The following is a 14,889-nucleotide window of genomic DNA, read 5'->3' as shown; positions in this document are numbered from 1 at the left end:
TAGTTGTTGTTGTATTATCCTCTATAGTCAAGTCTAAAATCTTTGTTAAGTCATTCAAACTGTAATAGTGGTTGCTATATCGTTCATATATCAAGCCTCTGTTTCCTAAAGTAAATAAAATTTTGTCATTTTACATGATAGTTATACCTGTTGTAATTTCTTTACCTTTTATGCTCTAATGGAAGCAAGTTTGGTACTACAGGGTGTTAGAAATATTACTTAATGCATTCATAATTATTGCAGAGAATGAATTTGATACCGAGTTAATCTTAAGTGCAATTGAATCCATGCAATGATAAGGAGTTGTAAGTAGAGTGTCATTCTAATTTTAGACCCCAAAAAAATCAACACAAAATGTTAATAGTTTGACATTAATATATACATACTTTAAATACAAAGGATTATCAAAATGTGATACAAATTACTGTCATTTATTAAAACGTTTTTGTTGATAGAAAAGTTAACAGTCTTACTATTTGAATGGACCTTTTATTATTCAAATGCTTTCACTAACAGTATCTCTATTTCCTTGCTACTAATTTCTTAATCATATAAATTCCAAAATTAAGGCTGTTCAATATCTGTGAATTTTGGATTCCAATTAATAATTATTATAAAAATGTTTCTAAAAACATCACATTTAATTTGAATATGCCAATATTTTCCTTGACATGACAAGGGGAACATGATGCTATGGACCAAGCAGTGGAATTCTAAAGGTTTAGGAGTTCAACATTATAGGATAACTTTGGTGTGAAAACTTGACACCTGTATTTGAATATGTTTCGACTAATATTTGAATCTTCACATTTTTCATGAACATTGTGATCTTTACCAGAATATCTGGGAGCTGTCACTTGTTCATCTGTTTCACATACAATCAATCCATCTGTCACCTTCTCTGTTACCTTGCATTCAGCTCCTACAAATATAATTTAATATATAAAGAGAAATTCATTCAATAAAACATTAAGTGTTGATAAATTAATCATATATTTCTATTAATGTGCTATTATACAACAATAATTAGTAATACAACACAGAAATTAATGTATCAGCGAGTTTTATCATCTTAAAAAATATTTCTGCACTGCAAGTAGATCAACTATGTTCATCTCCTTTTTTCTATATATCCATATCAATATAAATCTGTTGATTAATCAAGGCTACGATTCAGACAGGGGCACACCAAGCAAGAGTTCACTTTTAAAATAAGAAAAAGAAATTTAATTTACAGGTATTAAAACTACAATCAACTTTTATCGAAGCAATCTTCTAACTTCTTATTCTCAGGAGCACATACAGTCCAAACATCAAATTCTGGAGCCCTGCCAGACTAAGCCTTCAATCATTATGCATATATACTGTGAATTCATTTATATTCGTTGGATATCAATTTTCGTGGATTTCGTGGGTACAGAAGAACCACGAATTCAAATGTTCAACGAATTACAAATTTTCTAAAGGAATGAGTGGAGACTTTGCCAAAACCACGAAATTAAATATTCACGAATATGCAAGATTTTCCCAAACCACGAAAATTGGTACCAACGAAAATAAATGAATCCACAGTATACCAAGAAAAGTACATACCTCCCACAACAACTTGGACAGGTTTTTCTGTTTCATCAAAATATTGTCCAGTAATAGACAACCTGGTTCTGCCTTCTGTACTTCCACTTGATGGTAATACACCATTGATAACAGCATAGGTCTGATACATGTAGATGTCATCATTTCTAGCAACTCTTATCACTTCTTTCTGAGGCAAAGATCTAAAATTGAAATAAGTAGGATGAGTTAAATATACTGATTTTGTATTGCAAGAGATGCTCTACTTAATTATATACAGCCAGCAATGGAACTTAATTTGTAAAAACATAAACAGTTTTAATTTTAATTTTCTGCGATTTTGAGAAAAATTCTGTTTTAATTCGTATAAAAAAGTCAAAATGCCAGTTTAAATTATTGCAATAACCCTGTCTCATTATTAGCAATAATAAAAACATTGCAATAATTTCTGAATTTACAGTATTTAGTTTATGGTCGGGAATGAAAGAGTTTTTATTACCTCTTTAAATTTATGGTATGAGGTGGTAGGGCATGCCTCGATCCCTTCCAATCAGGGTTGAAGGATATATAAAACAAAAGTTATGAAGTTAGACATGAAAATCTCTAAAAAAATATACTGGTAAACTAATCTGATCTATTGTTTGCACTAACTTCCATGGTATGTAACTTGAATATATCCATGTAAGTATATATTTCATATCTTAAAATGTTTCTGGATAGGGTGTGACACAAATGTTGTCTTTAGTGCATATTTTTTTTATATCTCAAAAGTAGTTATAAATTCTGAAAATTTGAGAAATAATAAACAAGCTCTATTAAGAGTTTTAATTATATGAATTCAAGATTTTATACATCAAAAATTCAATTCAAAATGTTGATTTTCAGTTTCAATGGTTTTACAATTTGTCATGTTGGGGCTTTTACTTTAGGATATATATGAATATGAGTTTCCCTTTCGCTTCAGGATTGGAATATAAATTTGAAATGAGGAAACACTTTTTTTTGTAAGAATATGGAAGAATTGAAGCCAGAGTAGTTTACTTTTTTGACATTTTTTATGTACAAAAACACTTGGAATGTTTAGTTTAATCAAATCTATTTATAGTGGATCAGGAAACAAGTTTTGCAACTTATATATTAATCCCTTTCCACTTTAAAGGTGTAAGTGCTGCCTTGTAGCAGCATAAGCCTGCTCTTTTTCGAAATCTAAAAGGGTGTCTTTAAGGTGCAAGAGATATGGCTCTCTATTAACACTGGTCAAACATTTATTGTCCCCTTTGGATGGACTATCATCGCTTCCTCAAGACCATACTCGCAAATGTTGTCAAGGGAGAACCGAAAAAATTCAGTCCCTGAAATTTTCATGAATGGACATTGTTCACTTTTAGGAATTCTAACAACCTCGTTAAATTTTAAAACTTTTGCAGTATTTTGTGTTAAAAATTAATGATTTTGGGTCAAAAAGTCATATTTTTAGAATTTCATCAAAATAATGGTTTTTTATGACTAAAACATTATCAAAACATGAACAAAACTGTGAACATCATTATGAACATTGTAAAGGTACATAAAATAAAGACAAAAATAGCTACAGGCAAGTTTTTATTGACATTTAATATGAAGATCTCCATCTTGTGTCATAATAGCCTGGGAAGCCATCGTCTCAAGAGTATCTTCTGTTGGGAAAAGAGTTTAATATAATAAGGTTGTAATATTACCTATAATTGCTAACATGTACCATATATGTAGACATATCTTCATCATGCAGTAACTTTTTCAACTTAGTTACAATGCTATTGTAAGTTATATAGTTTGCTACTGACCCCCTACGGATCCATAGAGGGTTAGTAAAATCCATACGGGGTGAGGCCAGAGTCCCCTAGGCCCTATGGATTTTATTCACCCTCTATGGATTGAAGGGGGTCAGTAGTTAACCTTATAACAAAGGAGTAGGTCCGGTAAGGACCGATTTTGGCCTCAAATTTCAGGTTCATCTGACGGACGATTTTTATCACTTTTTAAACACTTAAGTGTCTATTTTATTTGATTCTATTAGTTAATGTTAAAGATTTTAACTGATTTTGTCATTAAAAACAATCCGATTCAAGCTCAAATATGAAAAATCTACAAAATATGCCGAAAAATATCACTTTTCAGATGGTTTTTGTCAAAAATGAAAGTGGCCGCATCCGTGTTCATCCTCAACCTTTAAATATGTTATGTATTATCAACAAATACAACTTACATTCTAATATTAAGGATGAACACGAATGCGGCCACTTTCGTTTTACACGAAAACCTTCTAAAATATAACTAAAATGCTAAAATTGTGAAGATTTCTGTGATTTAGCATGACTTAATGGTGCTTGTACCCCATATATGTGCACTGTATTGTCAAAAACTGTCCATATTTATGTAGCGGAAGCATTCTACTGTCCAATAAATAACTAAAAGTTTACTTTTTAACAGTTTTGTAAAACTGCTATATTTTGGGGCCAAAAAGGGGTCTTACCGGACCTACTCCTTTATCGCATGCTAGACTTTTTCTGCTGCGTTTTGTTGAACAATAAAATTAAAGCGTCATGAGCCCCCTAAGAAATTTATTAAACCCCTACATTCTCATAGGGGGTCACCATGTGACCTCTTTAAACCAATCACAACGCAGTGCAATAAGAAAACTAAAGGTTTACCAACTTTTTAACAACAATATTGTTCTAAAGGAATAGCTAGCCTCTGATTTTCTATGAAAAAACGTCATGAAAAACTACCCATCAGATCTAAAAATTAGGACCTATCAGATGTAGAGTTTCTGTTGAGATTGGGTGATAGGCTTGTTTAACCTCGCCGCATTTTTGCGCCTGTCCCAAGTCAGGAGCCTCTGGCCTTTGTTAGTCTTGTATTATTTTTATATTAGTATCTTGTGTACAATTTGGAAATTAGTATGGCGTTCATTATCACTGAACTAGTATATATTTGTTTAGGGGCCAGCTGAAGGACGCCTCCGGGTGCGGGAATTTCTCGCTACATTGAAGACCTGTTGGTGACCTTCTGCTGTTGTTTTTTATTTGGTCGGGTTGTTGTCTCTTTGACACATTCCCCATTTCCATTCTCAATTTTATTTCATAGGAAAACATGACCTATCAGAATTTTTTACTGCAGGATTGTACCCATCAGAACTTTAAATACAATACCAGATAATTCATGATGCAAAACTGTTTACATTCCAAAGCACCCTTAAGATCTGATAATTGGCATTTCTGTAACCCCTAAGATGTAATTATTTTTAATAATTTACTGCTGCAAGACACTCAGAAGTTTTAGGGGTACAAGTGTACATGTCAGAAGAAAAAAAACAAAATTTCACCCCTAAGATGTGAGTGAAAGGCCCCTTCCTACACAGAAAAATATATATCCTCAAAAATGGCAAAAAATGCAGGGAAAGGTCCGGTAAGGACCATTTTCGCCTCAAATTTCAGGTTCATCTGACGAAAGATTTTGACCACTTTTTTTAAAAACACTTTTTAAAGTGTCTATTTTATTTCATTCAATTAGTTTTTTGAGAAAGATTTTAACTGATTTAGTAATTAAAAAGTCCCGATTCAAGCTCATGCAAATTTGAAAAATCTACCAAATATGCCGGAAAATGTCACTTTTTAGATGTTTTTTTGTCAAAAATGAAAGTGGCCGCATCCGTGTTCATCCTCAACCTTTACATATGTTATGTGTTATCATCAAATACAACTTAAATTTCAATATCAAGGATGAACACGAATGTGACCACTTTCGTTTTACACGGAAACTGTCTAAAATTTAACTAAAATGCTAGAATTGTGAAGATTTCAGTAATTTAGCATGACTTAATGGTGCTAGTTCTCGATATATGTGCACTGTATTATAAAATCAGCCCATATTTATGTAGCAGAAGCATTCTACTGTCCAATAAATAACTAATAGTTTACATTTGAACAACTTTGTAAAACTGCTATATTTTTGGGCCAAAAAGGTGTCTTACTGAACCTACTCCTTTTACACCCCTCAGAAAGGGCCATCCATCCTCTTTAGCAGACAATTAAAAACTGGAATGACCCATTAGCTGTAACTAATAGTAATATGTCAATATATATATATAATATATGTATGTTCCTGGTTTACCAACTCAAGTTTTATAAAATGTGCTGAGTCCATAAGAAAGGCTGAAGTGTTAGTTTTTGACTTATAAAAAATGCTGTACTATGTATAAAGAGATGCTTTTCTTTCATGCAACATTCGATCTTTCTAAAACCTAGTCTTTTTCGCAGATAAAGTCGAACAGCAAATACATGAGAACTGTTGCTGGGACGTTCTAGTTTAGGGGAAAGAAACATAGAACTTGTGTATGAACTGATAAAGATCGACGCATCGGTGTTATCAGAGGCAGAAGAGGTTGTGAGTAAATTCAGTGAGTTCGAACCCCTCTCGTGCGGTCGAGTGACAGTCTAACTAAGATTGTCAGTTTTTCTAACGAAGGCCTGGTGTCATAGCCCTCCGGCTAAGCCGCTTCTTCCATCAGTAAAACCTGGTCGCCACAAATATATATATAGCACTAAAGCGGTGTTTAAATCGCGTTAAAACACAGATAATCAAATAAAGTCCATGGTATTTGCTCCAGCAAATGAAAATCCATAATGAAAATTTCACCGACAGAGAAAAGAAAATCTCAATAAAGATCAATTCTTTACTTGCGTAGTGAAATTAAAAGTTTTGATAGAACCAATTTCAGAAAAAAAGTCATAAATTTATAATTATCCAGAAGTTCTTTATAGTTTTTAACTTAAGAATCTACATGTGGTTAATGTCAAAACTCTGTTTTAACTGCAGGTTTTAATACCACCATTCCCCATGTGAAATTGAAAAATTGTCTAATAGAAATAATCCCCAATGCTTTACAACACGAAAATGGTAGCATACGATATGAATTTATTACTTTGTGGTACCATAAGGCATGTTTCATTAATAGTGAACAAAGGTTATACCATGCCTACACAGAGGAACAATTAAGGGGTCAGTATGCTGGATCGAATTTCTTATTGAAAACATATTTGTTGATTTTGAAGGTAGACTTTTTCAACAACTAAATTGTCGACATTCCTATAGGAACGAACTGTGCGCCTCTCCCTATCGACTTCTGCTTATTTTCATATGAATCGGAGTTCCTTTAGACATTTGTCTAAAACAAAAAGATCAAAGAATCCAGGTTATTTAATTTCTCTTTCATATATATTGATGATGTTCTTTCCATTAACAATCCAAACTTTTCTGATTGGGTTCCATTAATATATACGCCAGAACTAAACATTCGGAAAACAGCAGACATGCTCCTCGGCCTCATTTAAGCCTTATATCTCGAATTTGACATACACAGTCATCTCAGTTCCAGAATCTATGTCAAACGAGACGGTTTTAATTTCGAAATTACAGTCAAACCTGCTTAAGAGACCACCTGTATTAAGCAAACACCTGTGTTAAAAGACCACCAATTTAAGATCCGTTTAGTACATTTAATATAAATTGAACCTGTATTAAAAGACAACCTGTCTTAAGATACAACATTTTGCTCCACCTAGGTGAGTTGTCTCTTAAAACAAGTTTGACCCACCCCCACCCCCACCTTAGAAGCAATGTACCAACCTCACCTGCATATGGGATATTCATTTCCCAACTTATTCGGTATTCAAGAGCTTGTAGCCCCTACTCAGACTTTGTAAAACGTTTACAGTAGCATGATGTTACAGGGGTATGTCAAAGAACGTCTCGTCTTTTTTCCAGAAAAGTTGATCGGAAAGTACCAAGACCTTGCTGATAAATATTCAATTTCAGCTTCACAAATAATACACGATGGTCTTGAAGTATAGATTCTGCGAACTGACTTTCTTAATCATCGTAATAACCCGTTATGATATTCTTTTGTCTTTGTTTATATTACTTTTACTGTTTCGTCTGTTTTGTGTGTATCCATTTGACGTGACTCTGTACTTATGCATCCATTAGTTCTGTTATTGTTAAATAGTTTTTGTATCTTTCATTTTTGTCGAGCCATCGACTTTTGTCGAAAAAGCGAGACATATAGCGATCCATCAGTCCGTCGGCGTCGTCGTCGTCATTGTCGTTGTCGTTTTCACAAATATTCACTATATGGTTAAATATTTTGAAATTTTGATAAATTTTTAAAGCTATCCTTGTTTATGGTCATAAGATAGTATCCAGAAGTAAATTTTGTAAAAAAAAATCCTGTTTTTCCGTAATGGACTTATTTTTTCTGCCAGGAAACAGTTTACATTAACTCTGTGGTTAAAGTTTATGAATCTAACAAATTTTTCAAAAACTTTTAACCTTAAGTTTTTGAAACATTTGTTAGATTCATAAACTATCCCGGCTTTTTAACAAACTTGCACAGAAGCTTCTTACAATCAAGAGATAGTATTGAGAGAAACATTTTTATTATAATTTCCCTTATTTTCGTTGAGCATGCAATTAACGGAAAAAGAAGGTGAGACACTGGGTTCCGCGGAACCCTTACGGATTGTTGTTGATGTAATCTGTCTATTTAACTTTTTGTGTTTCTTTGGTAAATTTGACGTGGCTCTGTACTTATACATTCTGCCATTGTGTTATTGTTCTATGGTAATTTTTGTAATCTTGTCTTTCATATTTGCTAATGCTTTGTCGATATGCATGCCTTTAAAAAAAAAAATAATTCACAATTAGCATACAGACGAGCGACAAGAAGGAAAGGGAAGCGTCTAATTTAGATTATGCAGAGGATATGCCTAACACAACTACATACTATATTCTATTCATACTTTAAACGACAAAATTATTTTATATCAGTGAGACGTCAACGTTCGATTCTACGTCAGAGCTAATGTTAATATAACACTGTGTCTGTCAAGGTAAGAACCCAGGTAATGATTCGGTCCCAGTACTTAAAATCTTTCAATCCTTTATGGGTGGATTTTATATAAAAAAATAAAATGGTACAAAACAAAAAACAATGAATGAGATTGTTAAATTTTATGTATGCCTTTTTGTGGTTCTTTGTTACATTTGTTTGTTTTTATAGTGATTAGGACGATAGCACAATGTTGACTGCTGTACCCTTATTTTTGACATGTTTACCCATTGTGTCGGTTTGTTTTGTTCACGAATCGTTGTCAATATAATGGAATTAGATGCGACTGTCATACAAGTGAGAGGTTTAGCTAGCAATTAGCTAGGTTCAATCCACCATTTTCTACATAAAAAATGCATGTAACAAGTCAGGAATTGGACAGTTGTTATCCATTCGTTTGAGATTTTGAGTTTGCTATTGGTATTGGACTTTCCTTTATGAATTTTCCTCGGAGTTCAGTATTTTTGTGATTTCACTTTTCTCTCATCTTATCATTATACAGCATCAGTGTATAAGGAGAAATTAATCTCAAAATAATTTCATTTTACTATTTGTAATGCCAACTGGTATTGTCTGCAACAGTTGTACCGTTACTAAATTGTACGATGTCAACGATAAAATTACATAAGATGTATGTTTCATTATAAAACGTTATTCCGCGCTTTATACGAAATGTACTTTAATCAAAGCTTTTACACCCCAATGAATTTATAAAAAGAAGCATTCAATTCTTAAAGTTAAAAATATATAAGAAATTTTATAATGTTAACATTGTGAACACGATGTCGTGTCGTGTCGACAATATTGCTTTTTCACTGTGCTCTGGACATTACTGGAATATATCGAAACTAATGGTCCACCATCAGCAGTCCCATTCCATACATAGAGGAAAACAAAACTGTCACAATGATTTCCATGCTCAACAGCGCGTGTTTTCCCCTGTCATCGAAATACTTAAGTTATGGAAACCAAAAGCTATATGAGGTATACGTAGTACTACAAAGCTTATCTATTTTCAGTACATAGTTTCACGATCTTATATAGGTTAGGGGACTCACATTTGATAGTCTGGTGGTTGTAGGCAGGATTTGTTTTACAAGAACATCTTTTTTTCAACCATTGCGAAAAAAGATATTTTCGGGACAATGTTGCATACTTTTTTTTTTTTTTCATTTCCCATGCAGAACAGCCTACTCCGTCATTATGCATGTGGATCATAGTATCTAGTTTCACTTTGGCTTTTGAAAAAATAGTATAATTTCTTTTTGTAAGATCCCCTTTCAGGTATTTTTTTTTCACAACCCAAGCCCTTTCCCCCTCTCATACATTCATGCAATATCAAATATTCATCTACCTTGTTTGGAAATTTATCATTCTAGTCATGCTAGTACCATATATAGTACTTTTGGTAAAAACCTTGTAACGGCGCAGTCTTCCTTCTATTTATGTTATTCTTTATCAAATGAAATAAACTCATCATAGATACCAGGATTAAAATTTTATATTTACGCCAGACGCGCGTTTCGTCTACAAAAGACCCATCAGTGACGCTCGAATAAAAAAAATGTTTAAAAGGCCAAATAAAGTACAAAGTTGAAGAGCATTGAAGACAAAAAATTCCTAAAAGTTTTGCCAAATGCAGCTAAGGTAGTCTATTCCTGAGGTAGAACAGCCTTAGTATTTCAAAAATTCAAAGTGTTGTTAACAGTTAATTTATTATTATGAACATATCAATGATAAATCAAGTCAACACACAAGTGCTGACTACTGGGCTTGTGATACCCTAGGGGAAATAAATCTCCACCAGCAGTGGCATCGACCCAGTGGTTGTAAATAAACTCATCATAGGAACCAGGATTAAAATCTAGACGCTCGTTTCGTCTACAAAAGACTAATCAGTGACGCTCGAATAAAAAAATATATAAAAGGCCAAATAAAGTACGAAGTTGAAGAGCATTGAATATAAAAAATTCCTAAAAGTTTCGCCAAATACAGCTAAGGTAATCTATTCCTGAGGTAGAAAAGCCTTAGTATTTCAAAAATTCTATGTTTTGTTAACAGTTTATTTATTATTATTAACATATCAGTGATAACTCAGCTCAACACACAAGTGCTGACTAAATAAATCTCAACCAGCAGTGGCATCGACCCAGTGGTTGTAAATAAACTCATCATAAATACCAGGATTAAAATTTTACATTCACGTCAGACGCGCGTTTCGTCTACAAAAGACTCATCAGTGACGCTCGAATAAAAAAATATATAAAAGGACAAATAAAGTACGAAGTTGAAGAGCATTGAATATAAAAAATTCCTAAAAGTTTTGCCAAATACAGCTAAGGTAATCTATTCCTGAGGTAGAAAAGCCTTAGTAATTCAAAAATTCTATGTTTTGTTAACAGTTTATTTATTATTATTAACATATCAGTGATAACTCAACTCAACACACAAGTGCTGACTAAATAAATCTCAACCAGCAGTGGCAGCGACCCAGTGGTTGTAAATAAACTCATCATAAATACCAGGATTACAATTTTACATTCACGTCAGACGCGCGTTTCGTCTACAAAAGACTCACCAGTGACGCTCTAATATAAAAATGTTTAAAAGGCCAAATAAAGTACGAAGTTGAAGAGCATTGAAGACCAAAAATTCTTAACAGTTTTGCCAAATACAGCTAAGGAAATCTTCTCCCGAGATAAACAAAAGCATTAGTATTTCAAAAGTAACATGTATACATACTTACCGACCGTAATGTCCTTCTATTATAAAACTGGCATTGAAGTTTCCTGTAATAAACATATACTCGTAGTAAGAAGATGGATATAATAAGATGTGGTATAAGTGCCAGTGTTTATATTTGCATATTTGAAAGCCAAGACTGTATTAGAAACAGTTGAATAGCTATATGACGAAGAGGAAACAAGAATAACAACAAAATATATCTTAGGTCAACTTTGTGTGAGGTCGTTGAAACCTTTTCGAATCTCTGGGAAATAAACACTCACCTATAAATGTTCCTTTCATTAAACATTTTATGTAACCATAGGTACTGTATCCTCCGTTGTTTAACTCGAATCCGTAGCTAGAAAAATATGATAATAAAATACAAAAATATAATATCATTTCTAATCGTGAATATTCAACCAAATTTGAAAATTTGAAATTGGAGCCTTACTCCCGATCTGTAGTTTCAGTAGACACTGTGATAAAATGCTCTCAAAATCCTAAACAGATTCTATACTTTTTATTTGAATTATCTTGTTTGAATTATTCTTCTTAAAAGAATCATGGTTTAAAAATATACAAAATTGCTAAAGAAATTAAACAAGAGGTTATGAACAATAAGTAAAATAACTATAAGCGATCTACAAGAATTGAAAACAGACAATGATTTTCCCCGTTTTTGTTAAGAACTTTATACACTATACACACATACTAGTATATATATGTTCTGGACCATATGAGTATTTGGACCATACGCGTATGGTCATGACCATATTGGTATATGCTCATATGGTCCGACCATACGCGTATGACCCGACCGTACTCGTATGGTCGGGGTAGTTAACACAATAAACAATTTTATACCGATGGTCATTACCGATGGTAATTACCGCTTTGTTATTACGAGTAAATGGCAATACGTCGACTTAACAAAAGAAATTCCAAAAACTTCTTAATGAACTGTTACACAAGAAGTCACAGGAAAAGAACATAGTTTATTTGAGTTGTCTTGTGAATATGGTGTATTGCAGTCATTTTACGATATTTGAAATCTTGAGCTTCTTAAAAACACCGTAGACATATCGGATTGGCCCAAGACCTCAGTATCACTGTACGCACCTGCAAAAATGCTAGCTTTTCACTCGCAAACAAAAGGTGAAAATGAAAAGGATCGTACACAACCAAAACTTGCAAGTGTAAATAAGCTATGATACCACGTGGAAGTAAATGTCACCCCAAGCCTACATGCAAGAACGTAATTAGCGATGAAAACTAACTATGGCATCAATATTTCATTTTTACTTAGTCTTAGAATTATAAAATTGATATTTTTGTCATGTAACCATCATTGTTTTTTTTAGATATTTTGTTTGTATTATTGAAACGTTTAAAATGTAATTTGAAAAGAAAATACTCATACGGTCCAAATACTCATATGATCCGGCCTGTTAATAACCAAACGAGTATTATACTCATATGGTCCGACCATACGCGTCCGGTCATGACCATATGCGTATGGTCCAAAAACTCATATGGTCTGGAACATATATACAAGTCTAAATTGAAAACAACGTTCAAACCTATGATTGCGTTGGATAAAAAACTCAATTTTTAAACGTGTGCATGTATAACAAATTTCGGTGTAGAGGGGTCTAAATAAAGCAGAAACAACATTTCACTTACAATGTATCATTTTCTGCCTTCAATTCACAAAGCTGTCCTGCAGCATACACCCTGTAATAAGAATTCGACATATTAAATCTAACATATATAGAAGATGTGATAGTAACGTCAATAATATGTTGCATTCAAACAGCACGAATTTTACAGATGAATCATATTCCAGAACCTTACATTTTATGCAGTTACTTTTTTATTTTGATTGTCACCTTACGTTCTCTTCTAGGTATATGTATAATATTTATGTATTAATAGTTTTTCATATTGCAACAAATTTAATCGTCATTTCGATTTTTATTTAAAAAAATGTCTCATATTTAATTTCAAAATTGATAAATTTTACTGAGGGTCTACGGATTTTGTTTTATATCATATTACCTCAACATACGTTCTGTAACTCCATTTTTTATTTCTTCTGGGAAGACATTGCTCCCGTAAACACCGGTAAATATTTTACCATTTAGGTGAAGAATGCCCCCTGAAATGAATAATTTATAATCCTGGTACCTTTGATAACTATTATTCACGAATCAAACAAAAGACAAACAATCTTTCACCATTTCGGTATTGCCTCGGAAACTTCAAATGCCGTAGATGTAGTTAATTAGAGAGACTCGAGTATTTTTGTATGTGGTATACATAATGAATTGCATTTAACTTTTCAGAAATTCCAGAAATTTGATTTTTTTTTATTTTCATCATCATTTACATGAGTTAGTTGTTTTTTATTTGCTGATTACAAAATAGGACTTATTCTGTAATACGAATGTCAGTAAACATTATTTGAACTACAGGCGCGGATCCAGCAATTTTTAAAACGAGGGGGTTCCAACACATACAAGTCATAGTGGAAGTTTCAAACCATATGTCCTTACACATAATCATTAGTTACCAAACAAAAGGGGTGATTCCAACTATTGGAACAACGTAAAATTGATAATCCATATTCAATATAATTTTTATGCTGATATTTTTTTCCGTATGTATATGATAAATGCCACATATATTTAATAATTATTGTTTGGTACTTCAGAAAACAGCTTACCCGAAGCTGTTCAGGAATACTGTGTCACACATCGTATAGTATTCAATAATTTGTCTGATTTGAAGCATTGTAGATTTATTTAAACATGCATATTACCTGGAAGTCCAGATTGGGACTGTGGTTCGAGGCTAGTGATTGTAGGCGTGTACCACATACTTGGCTAAAATTAAGTACACACATCGTAAATAAGTAATGACATATGAAGCAATGACTAAATAATATACAGTTTATTCTGCGTGTTAACCAACACATTTTGTTTTGATAACAATCACAAGGACTGAAATTCATTTTCATGTTCTTTTATACGCAATTAAATATACTAAAACATATCACATGACAAAAACAAAAAATAACACGGCCTAAATATAGAAGACGAAACTATAAATTTTGAAGAAGGTAATGCCAGTATAGAAGCAAAAATACAAACGAAGAAGCGAATAAGACGAATATATTAGAACTACGAAGAAAAGGTAAGGAACAAATAAAGGATTTATTTACACAAAATTATCTAGTTTCAAAGCTTTTATTTTTTGATTTGCTTTAGGCATTCTGTTTAGAATTTTGCTCGTAGTTCCCGTATTTTTATTATTTTACTCTTCAGCAGTATTTCAAAGGGAATACACATTCATAAATCAACCATAAACGGTACTACGTTTACCGTGCCAGATATCCATTTCAACAGAAAGGTAACTTCATTTAAGTTTTATAATAATACAGGTTTGATTTTCATCGTGCTCTTCGTCAAGTGAAAAACTCCGAAAAAAAACAAATAAAACCAAAATACATGCGTTTACAAGTACATTCATGACGTATTTAAGAAATTCAAGATTATAGCAAGGTAGCTTTAAATAAGATTTTAGGAGTACAATTTGTTTTTGATTTAAGAAATAATTCCTTCGTGTCGTGTTCTATGCTCATTTTAACATGGGTAGGCATT

At 32.6% G+C, this 14,889-nt stretch overlaps 1 long non-coding RNA gene across 1 annotated transcript; it reads right to left on the bottom strand.

The window, feature by feature from the left end:
- Window positions 1-11,512: 11,512 nt before the first annotated feature.
- Window positions 11,513-13,391, bottom strand: LOC134723821 (uncharacterized). Its single transcript, XR_010108185.1, has 3 exons — window positions 13,286-13,391; window positions 12,911-12,961; window positions 11,513-11,585 (listed from the first exon to the last, which is right to left on the bottom strand). It is a non-coding gene; the product is annotated as an uncharacterized LOC134723821 (long non-coding RNA).
- Window positions 13,392-14,889: the final 1,498 nt, after the last annotated feature.

The sequence above is a fragment of the Mytilus trossulus genome, chromosome 6 (assembly GCF_036588685.1).
Source record: "Mytilus trossulus isolate FHL-02 chromosome 6, PNRI_Mtr1.1.1.hap1, whole genome shotgun sequence".
NCBI lineage: Eukaryota > Metazoa > Mollusca > Bivalvia > Mytilida > Mytilidae > Mytilus > Mytilus trossulus.
Note: the sequence above shows the minus strand (reverse complement) of the source record. Positions and strands in the feature narration are given on the sequence as shown.